The following is a 20,317-nucleotide window of genomic DNA, read 5'->3' on the forward strand; positions in this document are numbered from 1 at the left end:
TGGCATTCTGTCACTTGAAACTCTGCTAATCAGAGCTAATTAGCTTCTATATCCCAGTAATTGAGAAAATACAACATGGCAAAAAAAAAAAAATTAGTCTCAGAAGAACAATATCTTAAAATTCCACAAGATGGTGATGTTTCTTCTTGAAAGTAAAACCAACTATAGTGCTTTGCCTTTGCCTTTCCTGTACAAAAAGTAAGCTTCTTGGTCATTTAAAAATTAATTTCAGTTTTTTACTTTATCAAATACTGAGTTCCTTTTGTATGCAGAACTCTGGCTAGATTCCTGAGAGTTATATATTGTTTCAATAAGGCAATAGTTACTTCTGTGGTGGAGTAGAAAGACAAAATTTAAGACTTCTTGTATACTCATTGCCAAGGTAGCATTTAAAAAATGCTTGTATTACAGAAACATATTATGTCAAGTTACCATTGTTGTTAATCTGAAGGAGAGACTGCCTTCCAACACCATATTCCAAAGTTAGTATTCAGGACAATCACAAGTTGTCTTTGGGTAAGTTTTATTATCTCTCCAATTTCTGCTAGATCACCTTTTGGGAGAATCAATGAGTATTAGTACATTGGTTTTTCTCTTTGTGGTGAAGTCAGCATTTAATTAATCTTCTTCAGTTGGTGAGAATATTCTTATCCTTCCTGTGTATTCTTTAAAGATAAGGGTGTTGGGATGTCGCTGTAAAAGTGTTCTGGGTTACTGATATAGAAGATTTTAATAGTAATTCAAACTAATTATTAAAAATTTAAATTATCAACTTGTAGAACAGAATAAGCATTTATATAACGTCTCCTCTATGCTAAGCACTGATAAATGCTTAACAAATATCTCATTTAATTTTTACAACAACCCTGCAAAACAAGTATTATTGACATATATTCAAGTATTGAAACTGAGGCACAGAGAAGTTAAGTGACTGTCATACAGCTAGTAAATATCTGAGGTTAGATTTGAACTTGGCTCTTCCTAACTCCAAGATTGTACTCTGTCCACCCATCTGCAACAGAAATTGGACCTACTTATTTGTGTTTAATATTCTCTGTACTTATGACATTCCATAGTATCATCCTTTAATGTATTATACAATTCTCTATAATCTCATTGAAGTTCTATTCGGTATCACTTGTGTTGTTTAATTATTTGAAAATGTGTAATTTACATGTAGTATATTCAGTGATACAATCAAAATAATTTGGCTAATCTTAATTCTTGACTAGAGAATTTACTATATTACTAAGCTATATTGTATGTATAATATATGGTAAAATCTAAAGCAAAAACAGAAATGGCTCATAGAACAGTCTTACTTTGCTGATAATCTTGATTACATCATGAGTTTTCATTTTTTTGGCTCTGGTGGATAGTCTCAGAGGATCATAGAATGTTAGAATTGTAACCTTATCTATCAGAAATGCTCAAGGGTGTATAGTGATAAGAGTGTTATAAAAATAAGATTGAGCACTTGTAATTTGACTAGAAAGCTAAATATTTTTTAAATTAATGAAAATATTTGAATACAGATGTCATTCTCAATATCTTATTTACTCTTGCAAACATCATGACACAGAGATCAGGCTTGGTGTCAATGGCATCTGAGTTCAAATTTTTCCTCTTATACATTAGTGGTAGTAATCATGGCCAAGTTCATGCCCCAGGCAACCACATAAAAGTTCAGATGCTCAGATGCATTGGTGGAGTTATATCAAGAATTCCCTAAATTGAAGAAATCATAAGTCTAAGTTCCACTATTCCTCTTTTATCTCCCTTGTTAGCCAGCTTTTATTAGGGTACCATTTTGAGACCATCTATTTTTTAGTCTGCCTCATGATGAGTTTGAGAGAAACTATTATAAGTTAAAGAAACTGGCCATAGAATCAGAGATATAGAGTTGGACTTTGGAAATCATTTAAAATGTGTTCTTCTAAAGTTTAAATTTATGAAAATAAGTGACTTAGCTAAAGTTATGTAATTAGTGGAAAATACTGGATAGAACAGGTATTTCTGGAACTAGCACCTAGAATATTTTGATGTTTATAGTGAATATATTATATATGCTCATTATAGCTGGAAGGGATGTTAGAAATTCTTTAGCATAACTCTGATATTTTAGAATGCTAGAGAATGAAGCATTATAAAGTAATAGCAGTAGAACTAGGATTTAAACCTGTGTCTCAAAATGTTCATGCCACTCTGCCACTAAGCTTTTTTCTCTGCCTGCGTCATTTAGCATTATTGGTGAATGGTGCTTTGCCCGCTCCTTTTTGGCTGTATTATATTGTACCCAAGTTCTTTAAAATGAAAATACAAGTAATAAAACAAAAAATTTTTAGTGGGATTCCTATTTACTTGGGAACATAAATAATTGTAAAAAAAAAGTTGTTTTTGAATCATAAAACATGATAACTTCATTATTTTGCAAAGTCACGTTATGATTTAGAACAAGAAAAAACATCAGATTATCTAGTCCAGCCCCTTCATTTTACGTATGAAGAAACTAAAGTCAGAAAGGTTTATGTCTTGGCTGCAATAATATGGCTGGGGTTTGAACTTAAATCTTGACTATACACCTGCTGTTTCTTCCCACTATATTATTTGCTGGTGTTATTTAGTTGTTTTTCAGACTCTTTGTGACCCCTTTGAGAGTTTTCTTGGCAAAAATATTCTCCAGCTGATTTCCAAGAGGAGATGACACATACACAGGGTTAAGTGATTTGACCAAGTTTACACAGGTAGTGTGTGAGACCACATTTGAACTCAGGCCCTTCTAACTCCTGGCCCAATGCCACAAGTCACTGGGTTACCTAGTAGCTTTCCTTGCACACTATAACATATCTCTCTCATAATTTATACTATGTTTGATTAATTTTAATAAAATCTGTGCAAGGAACCTAACATTTTCTTTTTATTTGTTCAAAAAATTATTTTTTTAAATTAAATTTTTTTATTTTCAAAACATATGCAAAGATAATTTTTCCACATTGACCCTTGAAAAACCTTGTATTCCCATTTTTCCTCCCTCCCCCCCTTCCCTAGATAGCATGTAATCCAATATATGTTAAATCCAATATAGGCATACATATTTATACAATTTTCTTACTGCACAAGAAAAATCAGATCAAAAAGTAAAAAAAAAAAAAAAAAAGAGAGAGAGAGAGAGAGAAAATAAAATTCAAGCAAACCACAACAAAAAGAGTGAAAATACTATGTTGTGATCCACCCTCAATTCCTACAGCCTGCTCTGTACATATAGATGCCTCTCTCCATCACAGATCCATTGGAACTGATCTGAATTAACTCATGATTGCTGAGAGTCATTTCCATCAGAATCTAAATCATGAATCTATTTCATCCTTTTCTTGGTATATGGTGTTAGGTGTAGGCCAATGCCTAGTTTCTTCCATACAAGTTTCCAATTTTCCCAGCAGTTTTTGTCGAATAGTGAGTTCTTTTCCCCAAAGCTGGGGTTTTGGGGTTTGCCAAACGCTAGATAACTGTAGTAGTCATTGACTTTTTTGTCCTGTGAACCTAACCTATTCCACTAATCTACTATTCTGTTTCTTAGCCAGTACCAAATAGTTTTGATGACTGCTGCTTTACAATATAGTTTTAGGTCTGGCAAAGCTAGGCCACCTTCATTTGCAACCAGTACTGTATCTACTTTTCTTTCTTGAAATGGTAGAGCTATTTTGGAAACCTCTTTTCAGTAGTATTAGTAGACTACTAATGTCTTTGGTCTCCTTTATCTGTCTAAGCACCTTGCATGTTGTTTGCACACAGTAGATACTTAATAAATGCTTGTTGACTTTGAACAGAAAATTTATGAAGAAGGTACATTAGAGCCCTGCTTTTTAAACTGGAATCCTGTAAGTGGATTTGAGGGTTGTGAAATTATGATTTATTATCAGTAAATGTTTGGATACCTATTTTTTATATGCCTGTATACCTGGGGTCAAATAAAAATTTCTTGGGCAAAAAAAAAAGGTCAAAAGTAGAAAAAGTTTAAAAATCCCTGCATTAGAGAATGATTTTGTACATCTTTCTTCCACACCTCCCCCATTTTTTTCCTTAACCAAAATCTGTTATATCTATTACAAATAGAAACTGATTTCTGTAGTTGATTTGAGCAGTTCAAACATAAGCCTTATAAGAAAATATAATTTTTGAAGCAATGTTTTTTTTTTTTTTAATTTCATGGATATAAAGAAATGGTTATATAACTGGCAGGAAAAAAGTCAGGACATTTGAGATAGCATTTTAAAAATAAGATTTTGAGGGTGAAATTGACCAGTATCTATGCAAAATTATTTCTGGAATGTGAATCAGAAGCTACAGATTTAATATTTGTATGTAAATTAAAGTAAAGTTTTTGATATGCTTCAAGAAGATTTAAATATCTTAAGTGTAAAAAGTATTATATTATTATGCAATGGAGTTGCATAATTTGTTCATGTACTTATTTTTGTGTTGTGTTTGTGTGTGTGTATGTATGTATGTATGTAAGGATTGGTAGATGGGGAGACAATACTTGAGTGCCAATGAAGATGAGCAATGGTGCAAATAAACTAAAAAAGTGGATAATGCAAAAATGATTTAGAACTATATTGGGAATTCATTTTCCCTCAATACATTTTAACTCTCTTGGTTTGCTTGTTTTAAGTAGCATTTTTTAAAGTGTTTTTTTTGGTTACTTTTTGTTTTTTTTAATCACTTATGTTTCTCCTTGTATCCCATTAGATACTGCTCTTCTCCTAGAACTTATTTTTTATGATTTTTTTTTAAATAAAGGGTGAAAAATTCATCAAAACTATTCTGCACATTGGAAAAAAAATGTGTATATAATGTTTCATTCCTCTGCAGAGGAATAGAGGTAAATGTCTTCTTTTGGGTAAGCTTGTTTTCAATAATTTTGCAAGATTTCATTTTGATTTTTTTTAATGGTGCTTCTCTTTATATTTACATTGTTTTTGTCATTGAATAATACTGTTTGTACTGTTTTCTGGCTTAGTGTGCCAAGATACCTCATTTTATTGTGCTTTGCTTTATTATGTCTCACAGATAGTGCATTTTTTACAAATTGAAAATTTGTTTTAACTTGCATTTCAGTGCAACTCTGTATTGAACCCCTGATTATTGTTTTGGACCAAGAGAAATTAAAGAATTCATCTTTGAGGCAAGCAGGCAGAAAATTCTGATAGAGATTGGTTTAGCTCTGTAGTCCCACCCTTTGGGGAAGTGGTCCAATCTATTATGTCAAAGTTATGTCAAACTCCTGAGATCCACTCTTTGTAGAGGTCTAAAGGAGTCCTCCTTACAAATAGCTCTTTTAGGGTGCTAAGGTTTCTTTCAGGATGCCAGCTAAGGGCATACATGCTCCAGCCTCTTGGCTTGTCCTATTCTGCTGAGTAAGTTCCACTAAGGGACTTGGCTTTCTCTATTCTCCCAACTCTCCCAAATTTCATATTTACCATTCCCGGTGCTTATTGTATCCCTTCACTGTGTCTGTAACATATTCTCCTAAGTAAATCTACTTTTTGCCAAAAAGAATGGACTTTGTGAATTCTTCCCATGGCTGAACTCCAACTTTTGGTGCCTGCCATCATTTGATGCCAAACTCCACATCATAGATTATATCAGTAATAAATTTAATTGATAAATGTTTTGTATGTTCTTACTGCTCCATCAACCAGCTTTTCTTCTGTCTCTCTCCTCCTCCTAATTGAGATAAAACAGTATTGAAATTAGGCTAATTTATTACCCTACAAGGGTCTCTTCTTAAATATCTAAATGATAGAAAGAGTCAGTTGATGTGGTAAATTCCTTGTTGTCTTATTTTAAAAAGTTATGACACTTTCTTTGAAGTGGTAGTAAAGGTACCAGGAGTACTTATATTAAATAGATTTTGAAGAACATAATTGTAAAAGAATATTATAAAAATGGTGTAATAGAGATTTGGTTCATGGCATTGAGAAATTGTCATAGGCATCCATCACAAGTTACAAAAGTTTGCTATTTTATGTGAAATAGTGCCATGGGCTTGAGCAAATACAATTAGGCAAGGCAGAATCATAAATGAATGAGCACTTTGCTTTGGGAACATAAAAGTTTTTAAAGTCTCAGGGGGTGAGTAGAGGCAGAATTTAGGGAGTAAGGGAAGGAACCTGGGAGTTGGGGAGAAGTCTGGGAAATATCTAGGAGGAGCCAAGTAGAATCCACCTGACTGATCAGGTCCCAGACCTGTCTAAAGATATGTAAATCAGGATAATCTGGGGAAGCTAACTTCTTTTTTGTATGCAATTAAGAGTTTACTTTATGACTGTCTTAACTTATGGTAATAACACAGTCTGGGAAAAAGTTTTTTTCAAGGTTGTCACAAAGATTGTTGTGACTGTCTTTAAAGATATTAACTGATTGGAGACAGGATGGATTATAGACAGTCTAATTAAAGACTCTGACTTCTATTATTTTATACAAGTGGAACAGTCTGGAAAACTGATTTGATCTTAGTTGACAAAAGAGCAGATTGGCCTACTCAAGTAATTCCTAAGAATAAGCTAGTTTAGAATTCACATCAGCCCCAAGCTCAAGCTAGAGCAATACTCTGATCAGATTGTAGCTGTCTATATTAGAGGCAAGACCCTTCATTTGTAAAAAGATTATAACATACTGAAGGCACAGATAATAATTTACATTTTGTAACAATAATTTTTATTTAAGCTATGTGCATTATTTTTTAGACTTAATGCTATTGCCCACTTAGTGGAGTATATTTAGTAGACATAACATATAAATTGGGATATTAAAAATTCGTGTGACTCACTTTATTGTGATAATAGCTTTATTATAGTGGTTTGGAATCCACAATATCTCTGAAGGGTGCCTATACTTCACTTTGTGTCATCTTACCTAATGCTTCTTTGTATTCTTCAGGCTTGTTATTTCTTACAATATAGTAATATTCATTACATTTATATTACATGCATTTTTTTAGACCTTCCCCAGTTGAGTTTGTTTCTAGTTCTTTGCTACTATAAAAAGTTTTGCTTATAAATGTTTTGATGATCTATGTAAAATCTTTCTTTTTGTTAGTAACCCAAAAAGTTTGATTTGTCACTATTTGAATAATTCCAAATGCTTTCCAGAAAGTTTGTACTGATTTATAGCTTTGATGAGATTGAAATCTGGAAATGGGAACCAAATGATGAGATTGGTGTATGTACCAAATATTGCGGTTAGGTCATGTGATGAATTCATAATAGCCTTTTTTAATTTATGAGAAGAGGTTGTAGACAAAATGAGATAAAATAGACACTAGGAATGTTAAATAGATTTAAGAGAGCATATAGTTAGCAAGGAAAGGGCTTTTAACAATTAACAATAGAAAAGACAAGTTCTCTAGTGTTACAGTTAACCAGGAAAAAGGGAATATGAGATAGAAGTGTGCCATTAACTAGGAGGCTAAATCCAGACAGGAGTTGAGTACTTTAAAAGAGTTGGCTATTATAAGGAGAAAGACATCATGAGGCATGAGGAGGAGAGTAGATGGGAAAAAAGACATCACAAGACAGAATGTTATGGTGGGCTAACCCAAAAAGGATTCAGCAAAGATGATGTGACCTGTGGGCAGATGGGAAAATTTAACTTTGGGAGTTTGTTTTCTGATTGGATACAGTAAGGTGGTGGGTTACACTAGACCTCCATAGGGAGTGGTGGGATTGTAAAGTTGAGGCTGATCCCCATCTATGCCTTTCCCTGCTTGCCTTGGGAAGTAACCTTATCAGTATTTTTTTTTTTTTTTTTTGGCCAACCTTACCTAATTACACAGGACCTCATCACTGTTTTTCTCCTTTAACCATTTATCTATTAGAAAAAGACTCTTGGTCTTATGTAGCTTTGTGTGTGTGGTGTGTGTGTGTGTGTGTAGAGGATAGCTAAGATATATCTGAGAAATGTGATACAAGAATTTTTTACCAAGATTTTTTTTCTCCTCAGTTACCCACTTTGCTTATCCTAGATACATTAAATTTATTTGTGCTTTTCAATTTCATATAATCAAAATAACCTATTTTGTGTTTTGTAATTGCTTCTATTCCTTATTAGTATAAGAATTTATCCATTATTCTTAGCTATAAAAAAAGATATGATTTGCTTTTCTTCTAATCTTTTATAGTATGACTATTAATATTCAGATTAGATACCTAATTTGAATTTATTGTAGAATATGGTATAAGGTATTGGTGTAAACCTTATTTCTGCAAGACTGCTTTTCACTTTCTCCAGCAGTTCTTATTTTTAAAAAGTCATTGCCCTCCCCTCCCCCCCAATTAATTATATTTTGGAGTTTTTTGAATACTGAGATATCATATTGAGTTACTTTTTATTTATTGTTGATAATGCCTTTCATTGAACTCTTTTGTTATTCTTTCCTTTCTATTTATTTACAAAAACAGAAAAGCTCTTTTAAGCTGTACTAAATGGATTTAATGGTAATTATTTTATGTTTTGAGGTCTAATATTATTTTTCCTTCATTCTTCCATTTTTTTCATTATTTCCCTTGAAATTTTAGATCTTTTGTTGTCTCAAATGAAATGTCATTGTTTTGTCTGTGTTTTATAAAATATCCCTTTGGTAGTTTGATTAGTATTGCTCCAAGAATGTAAGTCCACACTAGTAATGTTTCATATTTATTTTATTCTCATAGCCCAGCCATAAGCTTAGAATATTCTTCCAGCTTTTTAGGTTTTCCTATTTCTTTTAAGGACCATTTTGTAATTGAATCCCTTATAGATATTGATTCTGTATTGTTAAACTGTCTTCCAAATATCCTATGCATTTTGTAGATATTTTGAATGGAACATCCCTTTTCTATTACTGTCTGTTAGATTTTGTTGTTCTGATATTAAAAATGATATTTTTTTTTGTTGATTTATTTTATAGTTTGCATCTTGACTGGAACTTTTACTATCAATTTTTTTGTTAATTGCATAGAATTTTTTAGGTTTAAACATCATATCAGGAATGAGGGATAGTGTTGTGTTTGCGTATCTTTTTGTAAAGGCACAAAGGCTTCTTTTATTGCTAGCATTTCTAGAATTATGTCAAATAATAAAGGGGGGGCACTTTGCTTTTCTCTCATACTTATTAGAAAAGATTCTTGTTTATCTTTACTGAATAATTGATTTGGCTGCTTTTTAATCACATTTAAAAAGATTTCTCCCTATCTGTACTTCGTAGGGCTCTGGGTTTTTGTTTGTTTGTTTTATGTTTTTAGCATAAATGAGTGTTAAATTTTATCAATGTTGAAGTAAAACAGTTTGCCTTATTTTGCCATGGGATGTCTAGGTAATGAAGTGGATTAAGCACTGCAATGCAAAACCAAAAAGGTCTGAGTTCAAATTCTATTTTTAAATACAGAATTTTAGTCTATATATATAATTGGGAAAACTATAAATATAAAATTATAAAACTAATTATACAAGAATTATGAATAGTTTACTTGGGTTTTCTGGAAGAATTAAAAGAAATAATTCGGGAAGATCTCATGTCTTACCTTTATCTGCAAGATCTCAAAGTTTATTTTTACAAATTTATTTGAATATAAATAACATTTTAAATGAAATAAGTTACAGATTGGAAGATGTTTGATATAGAATAATCATATAAGTTTAATTTTATGTTGGTCTTTTATTTGCATAAAGATATGAGTTATTTGGTCTTTCTTGATTTGTCTGTATTTTTATTTAAAATAATAGCTAATAATAAAAGGTAACATTTACACAGTGCTTACTATATGCCAGGTATTTTGCTCATTTTTTTACCTTTATATTAGTTGATCTTCTCTACAATTCTGGGAGATAAATGGAAACAGCTGAACAACAGAAGAATTGGAAATATATATGTCTATTGATCATGGAAAGTTTAAAGCATGCTATGTAAATGTAATAGAATAGTATTAAAATTTACAAAAAATAGAAACACTTGCATGACCTGTTAAAACAGGATGAAATAAGCAGTCAGAAAAACTATACAGAATGACTACAATATAAATGAAAAGAATGGACCTTAATTATTATTACATAATTATATATTTTTTTACAATACAATGTAATTTTAATTTATAGTTTTCTAAGTCCATATGCAGTCCACAGGAATCCTCTTTATTTGAATCTGAATCTGATACCATTGTTCTATATTCACCTCAGCAAAAAAAAAAAAAAGAAAAAAAAAAAGAAAAGAGGTAAAGTTTCTTAAGCCTTTTCCCAGGCCAAGTTTAGTCATTATGATTAAATATAAACATAAAATAAAATAAATATAATAATACATTGTATTGTATTTTTATTTACTTTGTTAAACATTATCCAGTTACATTTTGGATAATTACATTTTAATCTGATTCAAGCCAAAGGAGATGTAAAATATTATATAAGCTATTAGGCAAGATTTATGTGTTGTTTAGTTTTGCCAACTGTCTTTTCCCTCTATTCCTTGTTAGAAGATATTTTTCACAGAATGGGAGAAGGGGGCATGTTTTGGGAAATTTATGTAATATAAAATCGAACTTCAGTTAACAGAATAAAATAAAAGTTGTTGTAGAAGATCAAGTGGAGAGATTGTGCCGAGAGAACCCAATCTGTCCTTTTAATTTAAATCAGTATATTTTTTTGAAACTCCTTGACTTATAGTACAAAGGTAGGAATATTTGAGGATAATGACAAATTTCTGATTTTCATATTTTTTAACATGGAACAAGAATACAGAGTAAAAGTTCACATTATGTAAATTATATAAATGCATTGTTTCCAAATATCACACCAACCCTGCCCAAGTGTTATGAATACTTTTTTTTAAGTATTGAAAAGGAGTAGTCATGGCAGGCACACAATGTCATTATCAAAAATGAAATCAACTCTTTTAATATAGGAAATGACTCATCGATGTAGCAGTCATTCCTAAGTAAACTGGCTATATCGTCAGACCATTGACAAACTAGAGCAAGCATCAAAATTAGTACATAGTTTGAAAAAAATTAGAAAAATATTTGGCCTTCAGTTGAAATAACTTAATTCTAGCCTATGTAAGCAAATTATTGATGATGGAAAATAGAATATGGACAGAAGAAAGGATGCTGACATCAGAATAATTGAATGTAGTAGTTTAGTGGACATAAGTTAATTATTATATCAAGGATACCAAGAAAACCTTGATATATGTTATTCAGCAAATGATTGACTTTACAGATAGCCAGAGATACAGCCAAAGGCAGTACCAGTTTAGAACTTTTTTGGGCAGTTGTTTTTCAGTTGTGTACTACTCTTTGTGACCACCTTTAGGATGTTCTTGGGAAAGATACTGAAGTAGTTTGCCATTTTCTTCTCCTGCTCATTTTTCAAATGAAGAAAAAGGCAAACAGGATTAGTGTTTGTTAAGTGACTTGTCCAGAGTTACACACCTAGTGAGTGTCTGAGGCCAGATTTGAAATCAGGAAGTTGTTTTCCTCATTCTAGGCTTCTATTGTGCCATCATTTTATAATACTAATTTGTGAAGCCATTTAAAAAAAAATATATCTTCTGTTTCTTACGTTATCATAGTTATCCAAGCATCTTTCTCATATAGAAGGGGGTGTTGTTATATTTTGCAAAAAAATCTTTGCTGTCTCTCTTTAAAATTTGTGATTTTTATTACTTTTGGTATTGAAATAATTGCTGCTAGTCTGCCTTACATTGAACTATCCTTGTATCCCTGGTATAACGCCTACTTGGTTACAATATATACTCTTTGTGATATATTATAGTAGTTTCCTAGGTAGTATTTAATTTTTTTCCATCAATATTCATTAATGAAATTGATCTGTAATTTTCTTTCTCTGTTTCTACTCTCCCTGGTTTAGGTACCAGTATCTTATTTGTTTCATAAAAGGAGTATAGTAGAACTTCTTTTTCCTGTTAATCTAAATAATGTATTTAAAATTGGAATTATTTGATGAATTCACTTGAAAAATTTCTTGCTCCTGATGCTTTTTTCTGTGAAAGCTCATTTTAATTGCCTGTTCAATTTCTTTTTCTGATATAGGTTTATTTAGATAAGTTTTATTTCTATTAACATAGGCAATTTATGTTTTTACAAGTATTCTTCGATTTCACTGAAATTGTTAAATTTAATGGCATATATAATTGAGGAAAATAATTCCTAATAATTATTTCAATTATTTCCTCTTCATTACTGATGAATTCAAGCTGTTAGTGCTTTGGTTTTCTTCTCTCTCTCTCTTTTTAAAATCCACTAACCAATGGTTTATTTTAGTATTTTTTTCATGAAACCAACTCCTGTTTTATTTTTTAATTCAATCTTTTTTTAAAATTCAATTTTAACATCACTTTTAATTTTTAAGATTTCCAGTTATTTAATTGGGGATTTTTATTTTATTCTTTTTTTTTTTTTTTTTTTTTTTTTTTTTAGCTTTTAAAATGTCTTGCCCAATTTATTGATCTATTTTTTCTATGTTTTATTCATGTAAGCATTTAGAGATAGAAATCACATATAGAGATAGAAATCCCATAAATTCTCATTATCATTCTCTTTAGTAAAATTATTTGTTTCTATGATTTGTTCTTTAACCCATTCCTTATTTAAGATTAGGTTATTTAGTCTCTAATTTTTTATGTGCTTCTTTGGTCTTTTATTGAATGTTATTTATATTGCATTATATTCTGAAAAGGATGCTTTTAATATTTTTGCTTTTCTATGTTTTAAATATAAAGTTTTTGTGGTTTAGAATGTGGCCAGTTTCTGTAAAGGTGCCATATATCTCTTAGAAAAAAGGATGTTTCTACTTCATTTAAATTTTTCTAGAGGTCTATCATATCTAGTTTATTTAAAATTTTGTTCATTTCCTTGAATTCTTTATTATTATTATTTTTTTTTGCTATATTTATCTAGTTCTGAAAGAGAAGGTTGAAAATCCCCCACTATTGTAGTTTTGCTATCTGTTTCCACATAGAATTCATTTATCTTTTCCTTTAAAAATTTGAATGCCATAGCACATATATTTGTTGCACATATATTTAGTATTGTTATTTATTCATTATCTATGATAACTTTTAGCGTGTTGTGTCCCTGTTTATTTTAACTAAATTTATTTTAGCTTTTATGTTTCTCAAATCATAATTGCTACCCCTGCTTTTATTTTATTTTTATTTTATATCAACTAAAACATAATAAATTCTGCTCAAGCCCTTTATTTCTACTCTGCGACTTCTCATTTTTAAATGTCTTTTTAAAATGGAAATCTAACATTATGTTGTTTACAAGAAAAACCCTCTTATTTTTCCTCAGTATTTATCTTTCTTTTATTCTTTTTTGCCTTATCCCTTCACAGAAATCTAATTTACTGCTGACTACTGCCTCCTCAGTGTATGCACCCTTCTAAAATCCCTCCCTTATGCTTTTCTCTCAGCCCCCTATTTCTTAAACCCCTCACTCTTCTAAGAATTCCCTCCTTGTTGTCCTATTTCTTAGTAAATTAGAAAATCTTTTATGCCATATTAAATGTGTATAATATTCTCTTCTTAAACTAGGTTAGATGAAAATAAGGTTCCCATGCTATTTGCCCTTCACCCTATCCTTCCTTCCATTGTAATAGTTCTTCCATTCCATTCTTTCATTCATTCCATTTTTCTATTGGAAATCCAATGAATTCCATCCATTCTATGCATCTTCAGTATGAAATAATTAGCTTCATTTTCTTTCTCTCTACTCAGTTTTATTATTTTGGGTTATCCCATCATAATCAACTTACCTCCAGGCCTTTTATCTTTGACTACTCTTGGACTACTGTAGTAATGACAACATTTTGAAGTTATAAATATAATTTTCCTACATAGGAATTAAGCAGTTTAATCATGTCAAATCTCTTGTAATTATTCTTTCATATTTATCTTCTTATATATCTTCTGAATCATGTAAGTTATTACTTTCTCCTTACCCACTCCTAATTTTTGATTACTTTCTTTGGTAAGTTTCCTAATATGTTTTTTCTGATTGGTTGACTTTTGTTTTTATAATTTTCTTTGCATCATTGTTTTTAATTTCTTCTCTTTATTTTTTTCCCCTCAACACCATTATTTTTGTCCTTTTAAAGCTTTCCAAAGAACTCTTTTTGGGCTACTGACCATTTTGCCTTTTTTTTTTTTTTTTTTTTTTTTAATAAGCTTTACCAGAAACTGTTTTGTCTTTTGAGTTTGAACTCTGATCTTCTGTAGCGTAGCTACTTATGATTTTTTTTTTTTTTTTGGTTTATTTTTTACTCTTTTTTTAAATAACATATTTCTTGGCCTTTAACTTTATGTGAGATTTGGGCTCTATTCCCATGGTGTGGGAGATAATATTTATGGTTTCAAGTTTTTCATGCTATTGCTTTCTGCCCTCTGTTATCTAGAGGCATTTGACCTCTTGATCTTCCAGTCATCTACAATCTTAGGCCAGATGTGATCGTTGATCCTTCATGCCCTGGTCTTAATGATTTCTACTTCTCTCATCTCCTGAACCAAGCAACCAGTACCTTTAACATCTCTGAAAAAGTTACTGCCATAAGTATCACCTCTCCACCCTGCTGCCCTGGAGTCAAAATCAAAGAACCTATTGTCCTGTGAATGACCACAATCAACAGTGCTCCTATTCCTCTGCACCCATACTCACTGGCATGTGCTTGCGTTTCCTTCCTGGTAGCCCCAGCTTGGGACCACTACCAGTGAATCATCTTCACAATCTTCTCCAGAATATTTGTTCAATTGAAAGCTCCTGAAGCAAAGGCTGCTACTGACAAAGCTGCCCTCAGGGCTTGTTTCTTGTTGACTAAGCAATATCTGCTTGGTGGTATCTGCCACACCATTGCCTTGGGAGGTCAGATCTTTCCTAATTTCCTCTTAGGTTGTCTTTGTCTGCACAGCTGCTTACCCAAACTTTCAGTTAGTTTTTCTGCTCTTTATTTATTCTGCTCAGTTATTTGTGAGGGAAATATGAGAGAACCTGGAAGTTTCCTGCTTATTCCATCTTCTTCCTATGATCCCCTTCTGTATGATTTCATGAAATAAATCACTGCGGTCGGTTGATGGGGGTTTTCTTTAAAATTTTTGAGTTAAAGTTCATTAATGGAATTAGCCTATTGTTTTCATACTGTGTTTTATATTTCCAAGTATTAGGTATTAGGGTTGTGTTTTGTGTCATGAAAAGATTCTGGTAAGATTCTTTTTCAGTTTTTGAGACTGATATATGAAATATAGATATTAACTGTCCTTTAAAAGTAGACACTTCACACCTCTTAGATTCAGTTACTACTGACACTGATTTGTTTTCTTCTGGTCCTTTCAGCAAAATATGGTTTCCTTTTTCCTTTAAAAAAATTTTTTATTTTTGGCTGTGGCATTTGGGGTTAAGTGACTTGCCCAGGGTCACACAACTAGGAAGTGTTAAGTGTCTTAGACCAGATTTGAACTCAGGTCCTCCTGACTTCAAGGCTAGTGCTCAATCCACTGTACCACCTACCTGCCCCCCCTTTTTTTTTAATATTTAAGTTTTTTGTTCAGCATAATTTCAATCCCTTTTTTGGATTCACTGGCTACATAGTTATATTCTCCTCTTCTCCATTATTTCTGTTTTATTTTTTAAATGTTTCTTTTATTCAACAGACAGGATTTTGTTTTCTTATCTTTAAGATTGCTCTGTTCCCACTGGTTTTTTTTTTTTTTTCCTTTTACTTGATCCTATCCTTTCATTTTTGTTCCATTTTTGGGGAAGTTTTGCTTATTAGTTCTTTTTTCCCTCCCTCTTTTATCAGGTTATATAATTATTCCTCCATTTTTTTCCTCTGAGTTAGTCAAGTAGATCCCCCTTTTCTCTTCTTCCCTTCAACCAGTCCTTTTCTTAAGTTTTTTCAAATTTCATTTTTTGTACTCCTTTCCAAAAAGTATTTTTCTCTCTCTTCATTATCCATTTTCTTTTTTCTGTGTACTTCTATCCCCAATTCTCTAAGAGTTCATGATCTCTATATAAGCCTTTGGTGTCTCTCTTTTCTATCTATTCCTCCTGCAAAATTTTCAAGGTTTTCACGTTTAGGATGTCCTTCTAGACACTTTCTGCTATTGCCTTGTATAGGTTACTCCATGGTAACATTCAAATAGATAAAATCACAATTCCATTTGAATAAGAATTTTGTTAATGGAGAGCAAGAGTAGGGTAATATAATATTCAGTGGAAATTAGGAAATTCCATGTCTTGATTGGCATGTACAAGGGAAACATCTCTTTTGGACAGCTTTTCTCTGCTAAACCCTGTTTTGCATCACCGATGGATCAGATGACCCCCTCTTTATTGATGACAGACATTGTATTCCTTCTGTTGCCCAACAAATGAAATCAATTGTTTGGATTTGGGGAGAACCTCTAATTTATGTTGAACTTTACTAGTAAAAATTTAGAATTGCAAAGTCAGGGTTTTCAAATTTGTCTGCCCTAACCTTTCTTATTCTAGTTGTTACCTTTTGTCATTATTTTTAAAGACTACTGTGTGTCATTATACCTGTCAGTTTTGATAACTTTTTTTGCTTATCTTCTATGGTCCACTAAAGTTTGGAATTTCCTTGAAAGCATGAATAGGAAGGAGTTTCTCCAGCTATGTAAGTTGTATATTCTCAGTGTTGTTTTTTTCTTCTTTTTATTTTGTTTCTGTTTGTGGCTCTTTACCTTTCTGTCTCTTCATGAAAATGGACCATTACAATAATTAACTATAGATCCTACTGTATTTTTTCTTCCTAACCTGATTACAATTCACAGAATTTAAAATTATCTCAGAAGACTCCAGAAATAGTAATAAGTGCCTGTTTTGTGAAGTATTTGGAATATAGTGAAAATACAACTGAATAATATAATATTAATAATAATAATAGAGACTAGTGTTTTGGGTTATCTGAAAAGCTTTTGTGAAGAAGATAGTACATTGAGTTTTGAAGGCAACTAGGAATTCCAGTTGATGGAAAAGAGGAGAGAAGACATTTTAGCCATGGGGACAACAGTGAAAGAGACCCAGAGAAAGAAGATAAGAGTATGAGAAAGAATAAACCAGCATGGCTGAACTGTATGTGAGAGAGTAATTTATATGTTAGTTAACTGGAAAGATAAGTGGAGCTTTAAATGCCAAATGGAGGAAGAGATAGGTATTCATTGAAGTTCATTAGAGGAAAGGGAGGGATGTGACTGGTTACAACATAGAAAATTCATTTTGGTAGTTTTATGGAAGATGGATTAAGGATAGCATAGATGTTAAGAAATAGGGGAACCAAATTGGTTATTACAATATGTTAGAGTTCAAATGTTGGAGTTTGTTCTCAGAGGACAGCCGGTTTAGAGGCTTAGAGCCCTTCGGATGTCTCCAAATCCAAAGGTTCTGTCCTTCAGCCTCTGCCTCTGCCTTCTTCTGCCTCCAACAGAGATGGAAGATCTCTCTTATCTCCTTCTGGGGGGCCCAGGCACCAATTTGCCGCGGAGAGAGGGCTTCTGGCGTAGCTCCACTGAAGTCCGTCAAAAGTGTTCTCTGCAGCAGAGTCGTTTCTCTCGAGTCTAGCGCGATCAGCCAGCCAAGAGGAAAAAATGTATTCTGCCATAGATCCTTCATCGCTGGCTTTTTATCTGCCTCTTCTGAGAGAATGGGATTATGGGTTTTCTCCCATAGTGCTCTCTGGCCCAATGACTTTAAGGGAGGTGTGAACTCTCTTGAAGTTAGAAAGTGTACTTTGTGAAGCTAGCATACTTGTGGAGTCCAATGAGTAAAGGTGGGAACACAAGCCTTGTCTTGATTAGTTCTACTTAGTACCTTGTTTCAGGTTCTGGCCAAAACAACTTCTTGTAAGATTAGATCAACTCTAATTACTTAGCAGTTAGTAAGGATTCCAACATCTCCCCCTTTCTTTTGTTTTAAAACATAGGGGGTTTCTGAGGGGGTACACATAAATCCATCAATATGGGCCAGAACTTTGTAACAGATATACATGGTATACATAAATCCATCAATATGGGAGGCATTATACATAATTTACATGAGCACATAGCAATATAACACAGGCTAGTAGTAATGTAACAAATAACAAGAATCAATCTGAAAATTTACACATGTCCATAAGTCCTAGAAACAGTCCAATAGGATTCCATTGTCCATTCCATGTGCCAGGAATCTAATAATTCTTATGAGCACAATCAGCAACAGAACCACCCGATATTTCTTGGGTCTTCTCCTTTGTTTCAAGGGTCTGCTCCATCTTTCTGCGATGGACAAGGCGAATGCGGCTCGTAGGCACCCATCTGATTCCTTCTCCACCTGTAGAGATGCAAGCAAATCCTCTCCCCCAAGCAGTTAGTCTATCTGGTCCCTTCCATTCACCACTTTCTGGGTCTCTCCACATCACCTGGCGATTATCTAAAGATAGTGGAGCTGCTCGCACTGGACACTGTGTAAGTGGAGAAAAAGGGACATATTTAAAAGAGGTTGGAGAAATGATAATCTTTGGCAACTGATTGGAAAATCAGAGAAGACATTGAGATTGTAAGCCCTAATAACTGGAAGGATTCTTTTTCAGTTTTTTATGGGAGAAAATTATGGGAGTAGGGAGAAGGACATGAGCCAAATACAATTATGAAATAGGACCTTGGACTAGTGAATGTAGGTTAGAGGCTGAGTTTAGGAGAAATAGAGAAGCCTTTGAAGAAGAATCTTCAGGCCTAGTTAGTATTATAGTTTATACTTCTTGGTTATGAGAGAAATAGGATCAAGGATAATAATTAAAGTCTTTTATGCATTTGTGATGACACTGATGGATTGATCTTACAAGGTATTTAAAACAAAATGTTACCAGGGTGTGGAAAAAAATTTGGACTTAATTCATCTCCTTAAAAGATTAATTAGATAACATTAACAACTACTTATCCTCTTTGCTTATACTCCCATATAGATAAAATTTTTAAAGGTCATCCTAATATGGATTAAAGATATCCTTTATGAAGGTATTAGTTGGAAAGAAGGGTGTTTTCAAAAGTTGTAATCAGCAATGGACCACGTCTTTACTGTAGAAGCAATGAGCTGGTATAGTATATAGAACACTGGGTCTGGTACCTTGAAAACCTTCAATTCAACTTCAACCTCAGGTTACCATGAGTTGTGTAATCCTGGATAAGTCAGTTAGCCTAACTTCTCTTTGTCTCAAAATCTTCATCTGTGAATTGGAGACAATAATAGTATCTGCTTCATAGGCTTGTTGTGAGGATCAAATGAGATAATATTTGTAAAGTGTTTAGCATATAAAAGATTATATAAATGCTTTTTCCCCCTTTTTCTTCCCAATCTCCCAGTTGAGTAAAAGATGTGAAGTAAAATCATATTGACTTTATTAGGAAAACGCATTTGATTCTGAACAAAATGTTGCTTTATAGATTCTTTTATAATAAAAGATTTATATATCAAGATCATGAAGTAAACCTTGGAAGACATAACAACATAAATGATCCCATTCAATGACAATTTGATATGATGAGGCATAAAACAGGGATATGTTTGCTCACCAGAAAATCAGAAAAAGACATTGATTTGGGTCTGGAATTGAAAGAGAAGAAGATTGCTTTTAAGAAATTGCAAAGAACTTGTAGTAACTCCAAGCTTATCATGGAAGCATAGATTCAGTTTATTATATGAACATTTTACCAGTGATGCTGTATGGTATTGAGACCTAGCAGTGAGATTATTTCCAAAAAACTAAAAATGAAGCTTGTCCAGAGGGTAGTAGAAAGTTACATGGATGGGTTTTGAGTAGATAGCAATATATAACTAACTAATAGGGAATTCTAAACAGATGTAAGCAGTGTCATCAAGAGAAGAGAAGGTGATGATCAAATAGCAGAGCAAGGGGTGACAGGTGAATACTTAGAATGCTTCCTTAGGATTTAGAAAAATTATTTTGTTAGCTGTGTGGAGGATTGTAAGCTCCTTGAGGCCAGGGATCCTCTTTTGTCTCTTTTTGTATGCCCAGAGCTTAATACAGATCTGGTATATGATAGGTAGTTAATAAATGTTGAATTGAACTGGATGGTAGAGATATGAGAGGCAGGGGAACTTGAAAATCTAACACTCTAAATCTCATAGATCTAATATGAGGGTGTCAGACTGAAGGATTTTAAGGGTGGAGTAAGAACCCAGGTGACTTAGGAGCTACCAAACAGGATCCCCTCACCATTCCACCCAGAAAAGCAACAGAAGGCAGATTCTGA

The 20,317-nt window shown here is 32.5% G+C and overlaps 1 protein-coding gene across 2 annotated transcripts in view; it reads left to right on the forward strand.

The window, feature by feature from the left end:
• FBXL17 (F-box and leucine rich repeat protein 17) overlaps positions 1 to 20,317 on the forward strand; it is a 511,980-nt gene that overhangs the window by 43,691 nt on the left and 447,972 nt on the right. The gene's annotated exons all lie outside the window — the stretch shown is intronic.

This window comes from Antechinus flavipes, chromosome 1, assembly GCF_016432865.1.
Source record: "Antechinus flavipes isolate AdamAnt ecotype Samford, QLD, Australia chromosome 1, AdamAnt_v2, whole genome shotgun sequence".
Taxonomy (NCBI): Eukaryota; Metazoa; Chordata; class Mammalia; order Dasyuromorphia; family Dasyuridae; genus Antechinus; species Antechinus flavipes.